The 9,422-nt window shown below is 39.6% G+C and overlaps 1 pseudogene; it reads left to right on the top strand.

The window, feature by feature from the left end:
- Nucleotides 1–491: 491 nt before the first annotated feature.
- On the top strand, nucleotides 492–6,142 carry LOC139361303 (zinc finger protein 705A-like; annotated as a pseudogene).
- The last annotated feature ends 3,280 nt before the right edge of the window (nucleotides 6,143–9,422 follow it).

Here is a 9,422-nt window from a genome sequence, read left to right as displayed (position 1 = left end):
TGGTGTTGGAGAAACATTGCTAGGGCATAAAGCTGGGATAATAAAATCTGAGAAATCCCACAGTGTTTATCTACAGGTGGAAATCATATTCCACATGTGGGCGGAGTCAGGGATCCCTGTATTTTAAAATCAGTGAGGGAATTGAATATCTGGACTTGTGTCAATTAACATACAAAACTCAGTGCTTTTAATGTTCTCGTTCACAAGATATCTGTGTTCCTTCTTTGTCAGAAACCATAGTCATAGGCTTCCTAATTTTGACCTTGGGGAAAGAGGAGAGGCCTCTGTGTGTTTGTGTCTATTGGTCAGGCTGTGGTGCAGGTGATGTCACACTTCAGTGAAGGTCTGGCTTTTCATCACAGGTTGGTCTGAAAATTGTGTACAAGGCTGCTGTCTCACGTGTTCTTTCTCCAACCTCAGCTTTTTTTAGTGCCTGAAGTGTCTGCAAGTGGAAATCCAGAAGAAGACAGAGAGAGACTGAGTTCTTGACAATGCATTCACTAGTGAGTAGGGGATGCCTCTTTCTGCTGAAATGACACCCATATTGCTGGCAAATGGGCAGTTTTCTGCAGTTTGCATGGGTGTTTCATTTTTATTCTTTTTGTTTGTTTGTTTTCATGATGCAAAATCCATCCAGCCTGGGTGTTCCAAATGCAATCAGGAGACTTTCAGGTATCTGGCCTCCAATTAAGTTTTCTCAGGACTCTAGGTTGGGTATCATGTGTCAAAGATTCCTAAATTATCAATATAATTTCTAATATTACACTACTTTATTCCAGCCCCTATTCAGGCTATTTACAAAAAAAGACATGAGAGGTCTCATTTATGTATTTCTTTTTCTTCTATCCATCCTATAACCTCATAGGGAAATAATTGACCCATTAACTGTACCGTTGGCTGAAATAGACTTAGGATTGTGATGAATGCAGGCAATAGAGATGCGTGAAGAGCAGAAGATCACAGCCCAATAATGAGGCTGATGTTCTAGCAGCTGAGTTCAATAAATCCCGTGTGATAGGCCTTGGGCAAGAGCTGCACAGTGCTGAGGAAAAAGGAGAGTTTGATAAAATATATTTGTGCTTTTAAAAACTTTGCAAAAGGACAACTAAAGAAGTCATTATTATTCTTATCCCCATTCATTTTACCTTTTGATAATTAACCTTTTCACCTTCTGGTAACTGAAAGTAACATATAAGAAATACAATTACTTAATTATGGTTGCACACTCAGGAGAAGGAATATAGTAGATAGAGTACAATTTAGGGTTCTGTGGAAATGCTTCATAAGGGCTGGTTAGAAAAAAGCAAAACAGTAAAGAGGCCTTTTTATCCTTGAACAAGCCAAGTGACAAGGTAAAGTTAAAAGAGAGGCAGTGATAACTGATGTTTGGATTGCCTTGAGAACAGGAAGCTTCATATCACAGGAATCATCAGACTAAGACTTCCTCAGTATAGCAGCCTCAGCGGTCTTGTCTTGTGCTGCTCGACTGTCTTCAAGCCTTGTCATGAACACCTGAATTACATAACATTAGAGTGACTCTATGTATAAATTGAATCCTATATTCTGCGTAAAACTTGTTCAGTTCTGAAGAATGCTGGAGTCTGGTTCATTACTTTCTAACTTTTTAATGAATGAGGGACCAATGACATGTATTTAATAAATATTTGCTAGATAGGAAACATGTTTTCTATTACTTCGTTAGATTATTCAAAGCACATAATAGGTCTTTTAACCATTTGATTGGTGAGAAACCTGTGGTTTATGTAGAGAAATAATTTATTTAATCACGGTCATGTTTAAAAAGTAGTAAATCATGGTTATTTGCCTTGTGACTACTCTGTAATTTTCTTGAAATTCATGGTAAATTTGTTTTATTTATGAAGGTTCAAGCGAAAATTTTATACTCAGTTATGTACAGGTGATTAACACATTACTGAAAAATATCTGGGCTATATTATGCCACACTTCATGTGATATTTCTTCATAGTAAAGTTTAATGGATTAAGAGTGGGCACGTCTCTGTGAGTGAATCGGAAAGGCAGATACCAGCCTAGTATTGAGAATGAACTGGCTGGAACCTAAAACACTGGGTGTTCTGCATACCCAGCTCCTACCTATGTCATCTCAGCCTTCCTCCTCTGGACGTTAAAAGGGATTCTCTGTCCAAACTAAAGTGTCTGTGATGTTTTAGAAGAAAGTGACTTTTGAAGATGTAGCTATTGACTTCACCCAGGAAGAGTGGGCCATGATGGACACATCCAAGAGAAAGCTGTACAGAGATGTAATGCTGGAAAACAACAGTCACCTGGTGTCCCTCGGTGAGTCCCTCAACATTCACGTATGTATGTAGACACACATTGACTCATTCATTCAATAAGTGTTGGAACAGCTTCCCCATATCTAACTCTAATCTCTTCTCTGATTCTCTCACAGATCTTATCTGAAAAAGTTTGAGCTCTCTAAATCTGTCTGAAAGAAATATCTTTATTTTATTTTATTTTATTTTGTTTTATTTAGTTTGTCACTCAATTAGAATGTAATCTTGACAAGGATTTCATGATTTCCTTGGTACTCAGTGTCTAATACTCAGAACAGACCTGAGAACTTAATGAATATTTTCTTTTTTTTTTTTTTTTTTTTTTTTTGAAACAGAGTCTCGCTCTGCCGCCCAGGCTGGAGTGCAGTGGCGTGATCTTGGCTCACTGCAAGCTCCGCCTCCCGGGTTCACGCCATTCTCCTGCCTCAGCCTCCCGAGTAGCTGGGACTACAGGCGCCCGCCACCTCGCCCAGCTAGTTTTTTTGTATTTTTTAGTAGAGACGGGGTTTCACCGTGTCAACCAGGATGGTCTCGATCTCCTGACCTCGTGATCCGCCCGTCTCGGTCTCCCAAAGTGCTGGGATTACAGGCTTGAGCCACCGCGCCCGGCCTAATGAATATTTTCAATGTATTAAATTTAATATTTTCTAAATAACTCTTCTGCTTTAGTCGCTACGCTTAGGCTGAGACCAATTAGTGAAAACAATAGCAATATCTTTTCTGTATAGAACATCAATTATTTTTGTAAATCAAATTTTTTTTTTGTTCTGCATGAGAATAATAATAAACATACTGTGCAGAGGTTTAATTAATCTCTTTCTGAAAAGACTGTGTATTCTGCATTGTGTCTTGGAACTTAGGCATGGACTCAGCATTCATAGGTCCTGACTGTTTTGAATTTCCTTTTCCTGATGGACCTTTCATTTGGATTTATTTTCTAGTCTCATGTTGGGTCAAAAAAATCCTGGGGAGTTTTCTGTGTTCTAGGTCTTGTGGCCTGAGCTGACCTTCACTGTTTTATTCTTCCTTGATAGCCTGCCTTACAGTTGGTGATAATGCACATTTATTGACAGTGAACTCAAAACACATGTACTGTTTCCACTAACAGGGTACCAGATAAGCAAATCCTATATAACTTTGCAGCTGGAGGAAGGAAAAGAGCTCTGGCGGGAAGGAAGAGAATTTCTCCAAGGCCAGAATCTGGGTAAGCAACAGGGTCCTGTGCTCTAATAGGAGGAGGTGCTTTGTCAATGAATAATATCAGTCAAATATTAATTAGAGGTTTTATTAAATGAGTGGTAATTTCTAAAATGTAGGTTAAGCTACTGGAGCAGAATTCCTTAGATGGTATCATCATTTTTGTTCATATGTCAGATGCTACTCTTGTGTCCTCTTGCCTTTTCTTTTACTTTCAGGAAAAGGATAATTCATGTACTCGTTGGGGTTAAACTGTCACATGCTGACTCTTTTACTGATACCCCTGTGAAGACTATCCCTCTATTTACCTGCCTGATATCTCATGTCCATTTTAAATCTTTTCACATTTTAATTTTAAGACTCTTTTTAATTGCTGACGCTTTACCTTCTGTTCTATTGAAGTATTTTCTTCATTTGACACATTTGCCACATCTAAGTGTCAATTTTTGAAAAAAAGTAAACAGGCCTTGTGGTTTTTCAAACAATTTTATTACCATAATACCAAGGTAACAATTTATTTTTCAATTATTTCAGACAAGGAAAGTGCCCTTAAGAAAAAACACACGATAACCATGCATCCTATCAGAAAAGATGCATCCACCGGTATGACAATGGTGAGTTTTATAGCTCTGTACACCAGTCATCTAAGTTAAAGATCTGGTAATGGGTTAAGTTAGTAATGACGCACAGTCACCTGAGTGTAATTAGGCTGGCCCTAAGTGCTTTCTAAGCAAAAAAAAAAAAAATTTGATACTTTGAATTCAGTGAATAAAGTGACCTGTGTTGTAAACCATAACATGAGATCTTTAAAATAGAACAAGTGCATACACATTACTCATGCTCAGACTTTGAAAGATATTGATATCATCACAATTAATGGAATAACTCTGCAGTTGGGATCTTACAAAAGAGAAAATATCTGTGTCTGCAGAAGATAATGTGTACGCAAGTGTCAATCGAGAAAAATGACGAGACAAGTCTCAATCATTTTAGGAGATGTATTTGCCAGAGTTAAGGACATGCACCTGGGGAACAGGTGTATACCTTTCTCCAAAGATAATTTTCTCCAAATTTAAAGGGGGAAAGGGTGGGATATTGAGAAGTACACAATTTTCATGTAAAAGTTGGGTAGAAAAAAATAGTCATTCATGAATTTTTCTGGCTTAGTGAATCTGGATTTTTTTTCATAAGATGACATAAACAAATGAGGCAGAGGAATAATGCAGGAAAGCTGCATTTTATATAAGACAACATAGGCAAAATGGGGCAGGGAAACAATTGGATATGCATTTGTGTCTGGTGAACTGGGGATGACTGCGCCTGTAAAGACAAGCTATCAGTTTGCATTGTCATGGTGTAATTTTAACAGCTCATCAGGAATCTCCTTGTGGGCAAAATATGGGGGAGGCATGTAGCTTTTCATCTTGTAGCCATATTATTTAGGAACCAGAAGGGGGAGGCAGGTTTGTGTGACCCTGTTCCCAGCTTGATTTTTCCCTTTGGTTAAATGAGTTTGGGGTGCCAAAATTTAATTTCCTTTCACACAAGTAACATTGGAAACATTTCAACTGGGCTCTACCACTGAATGGTTGGTCTAGGATTCAAAGGTGGTGAAATGAATGTATAGATGTATGTCGGTAAATCATTAAGAGCTTTTAATCTTTGTCTCTAAAGGAGAACTCTCTCATTCTGGAGGATCCCTTTGAATGTAATGATTTGGGAGAAGATTGCACTCACAGTTCCACAATGACTCAGTGTTTGTTAACTCAGAGTGGAAAGAAACCCTACGTCAGCAAACAGTGTGGAAAATCCCTTAGTAATCAGTTGTCCCCTAAACCACATAAACAAATTCATACTAAAGGTAAATCATATCAATGTAATATATGTGAAAAGGCCTATACTAATTGCTTTCACCTTAGACGGCACAAGATGACTCACACTGGAGACAGGCCATATGCATGTCATCTATGTGGAAAATCCTTCACTCAGCGTTCTCACCTTAGAAGACATGAGAAAACTCACACGGGAGAGAGACCGTAGAAGTGTCATCAGTGTGGGAAAGGCTTTATTCAATCCTCTAACCTTCGAAGACATAAGAGAACTCACCTTGGATAAAAGTGTTATGAATGTGATAAAAGTGGGAAAGTCTTTAGTCAAAGCTCTGGCTTTAGAGGACACACAAGAATTCACACGGAAGAGAAACCACATGCTTGTCTTCTATGTGTGGAAAGCCTTTAGTCTATCTTCTGACCTTAGATGATAGGAGAGAACATGCACTGGAGAAAAGCCATATGAATGCCATTTATGTGGGAAAGCCTTCAGTCAACGTACTAATCTTAAATAACATCAGAAAATTTACCCTGGAGAGAAACTTATAAATGTCTTCAGAACATATTCTGACTTTAGATGACATGGTGTCAGGAATGATGAACGTAAGGAATATGGAAGAGACTTCAGCTGTAGTGTAACATCTAAACATGCCAAAGGACCCACATTTTGAAGAATTACTATACCCAACATGGACGTAACTTCAGTTGCCTTTATTCTTCAGTCCACATCAATAAATTCATATGGAAGAGAAATTGTACGACATGTGTGTACCAAAGACGTGTTAGTGATCTGATCATAAATGACACGAGAGAGCTGAAACTGTCAACATGATAAACTAAAAGTCTTCAGCAACAGTTTTAATAATTTAAAACGTGTGGGACTTTCAGGTAGAGAATCTCTAGCTCTGTGTTCAGTGTGAAAATGTTTTTATGTGCAATTTGTTGTCAAATAACCTAAGAAAACTTTACTTGGATGAACCCTTTATTGGAATTTTCTGTGAATAAACATTCAGCCAAGCACTAGGCTTGATGTTCACAAGAAAACCCAGTGATAAAATGCTGCTAAAATGGAAAATAAGAAAGGAAATCCTTTATAAGCTAAATAAGAAGGGAAAGTCTTTCCAAGGGCAATGAATTCTCTTGGAATACCAAACACTTCTTACTGGAGAAGTTATGCCTTGAAAAATCATGAGAAATCCTTTCTTCACAGAGTAACGCTTGTTGCACATGTGAGATTTCACACTGGACAAAACACGGTTAGCATCTTGAAAGGAGAAGATTCTTTAGTGGTAATTCATTTCTTAGTTGACATTAAATTTCTCACATTGAGGAGCTATCAAATTTGAAAATCACTGTGGAGAAACCTGATAGATTTCTCATCAGAAAAGTGAGTCAAGAAGGTGGACCTCTAGAAAAAACTCTTAACACATAGTTTAGCAAAATAATTAAGAAATTTGAGAAAATGTCTATTCATAAAAATGCAGCACATAAATGTATAATAGCAAAGTGACCTGGGCATAAATTGAATGCAGAATTATATAAGAAATCTCATTAAACATTTCCAAAAGATCAATACTTACAAATATTGAAAGAATACAATCGGTTGTTGAAAAAACTTAGTGTGTTGGTGAAGTCCTTCTTTCATTGATGCAGCCCTAACAAATCGATGTGCATCTGCACTCCTTGGCTTATGGGTCGACATTCTACCCCAACTTCCGAGTCTCCCCAGTCTTCGACGGCTCTTTCCTCACAGCTCACCTCCCTTTACTTCAATGTCCACTGAAACCACTTGTTTCCATCCAACCCTGGAACTGACACATCAGGGACCTTCAGCCCCACTCGCCAGATTTCTCAGTGTGTCATTGCATAGATTTAGCAAGGAAATGGAGGCTGTATCAAAGACACCTAGTATATGCATTTGGGTGTCCCCAGCCCTTGCCTCTGTCTCTGAGTGGTTACCTGGGATCAGAGAATAAGGCAGCCCTGCTCTTCTATCCCTCAGAAATCTCTTGAAATTTTGTCCCTGAAGCCTCTCTAAGTGGAGGTAGCAGTTCATCTCATGACACCCCAGAGTTTACTCAGGTAAGTCCTGAGTTATTACACAGAGGCAGACATAGCTGTGTTCCTTTTACTTCTGTCCCGAAGATAAAACACCAGCATGATAAAGCAGGCGAACCTGTCAGCCACCATGCAAGCCTTTCCTATATTTGATTCAATGTACTTTTCCAGAAGCAAAATGAAAGTTCTCACAGAGGGGGCTTCCTCTGCCTTGTCCTCAGAATTGGAAAATGTATTGTCCATCAAGGAGCCTCAGTACTGAACCTAAAACTCAAGAGAAAACGTTTCCTGAATAACAAGTGGGATGATGACATGAAATTTTGCAAAACAGGCACAATCTTAACACGATAGGTCTTACTAAGGCTAAATGGCCTTATCCATGGTTGAAATTGACACATCATTATATTAAAAAATCTCCACAAGTGATTGATTTTACTCTGCAGCCAGGGTTTATGTAAAGTGTGAGGATGGTATCTTGCATTGTCGCTTGGGCTGGGGTGCAGTGGCAAGATCTTGGCTCACTGCAACCTCCACCTCCCGGGTTCAAGCAATTCTCTTGCCTCAGCCTCCCGAGTAGCTGGGATTGCAGGTGCCTGCCACCAGGCTCAGCTAATTTTTGTATTTGTGGTAGAGACAGTTTTTCACCATGTTAGCCAGGCTGCTCTGGAACTCAGGAACTCCTGACCTCATGATCCGCCCACCTTGGCCTCCCAAAGTGCTGGGATTACAGGCATGAGCCACCGTGCCAGGCCTAAAACCCCGTGTTTACTGAAAATACAAAAATTAGCTGGGTGTGGTGGTGGGTGACTATAATCCCAGTAACTCGGGAGGCTGACACAGGAGAATCACTTGAACCCGGGAGGCAGAGGTTGCAGTAAGCAGAGATGGCGCCACTGCACTCCAGCAGGGCTACAGAGCAAGACAGTGTCTCCAAAAAAACAAAAACAACATTAAAAACCCCCTCAGATATCCAGATAAGAGGATACAGATATGTCCACTGTCATAAATTCTTCACCATGCTACAAGAGGGGAACTGACATTTTGGTGAATCTTTGTAAATCATCAATTTATCTATCACACTTTTATTTCACCAGTAGCATTGACAAAGCTAAGTCCTACAATTCCATTTGAAATTACCCTTGAAAAGAACAGGCCTTTAAAACTTACTACACTCACTCTGGGGAAGGAATAAATATGAATTTTTAGCAAATAAAATACGTCATTTTACCTTGCTACTTTGGAAATAGTACCTTTATCTTTCAAGCTGTACTGACAACATGTATCTTATAGTCAATGATAAACTGAAACTCAAATAAGCGGACAAGCCTTATCAAGGTAACAAACTCAGGGAGAGGCAGTGCTGACTCCAACACAGACCTTTCTAAGTGTCACGGCAGGCCATTCTATTCCTCGGGACACCCAACCTGTTCAGTAAAGCACTCAGTGACCACCTAGGAGGCACTGGCACTGTTCTTTGTCCTCCTGTGTGCCTTCAGTGCATTTTCATATTCAGGTTCTTGCACATCCTCTCTAGGGTGGGTTTTCCTCATCCTTTGGGACAATTTTTCTCTCTTCGCAAGTCTGAGACAATCTAGAAAGCAGAAATCATTTCTGCCTTTTCCTCTCAATATCAGCATCCCATTTGCAGATCGTCAATGTGTCTCCGAGGAATAAAAGCTCCGGCTGGAGGAACAGTTTTAATGACTTAGCTTTAATGACATTACGTTGTATTGTCCATTCATTTTAATGTCCTAAAATTTTAATAACCCTAAGGGGTCACCATTTTAGATGAAACTATACCAGGAGATTCCTCTAAGGCCAAGAGCATCCAGCTGCTCCCCTGAGAGACTCTACCCCCTACCTCAGGCTGTCCTTGGGGATGAGATGACCCCGGGGCTGATACTCACTAGACCCTCCAATAGACATGGCCACTGTGGGTATCCTGGGTCATCCCCAGACGGTTCTAAAATGCCAGGACTAGGAAAAGACAGGAGGGTGGCTGAGGACACAACACCCTGTAA

Source organism: Macaca nemestrina, unplaced genomic scaffold (assembly GCF_043159975.1).
Source record: "Macaca nemestrina isolate mMacNem1 unplaced genomic scaffold, mMacNem.hap1 Scaffold_155, whole genome shotgun sequence".
Taxonomy (NCBI): Eukaryota; Metazoa; Chordata; class Mammalia; order Primates; family Cercopithecidae; genus Macaca; species Macaca nemestrina.
This window is presented reverse-complemented; position numbering and strand designations above follow the sequence as displayed.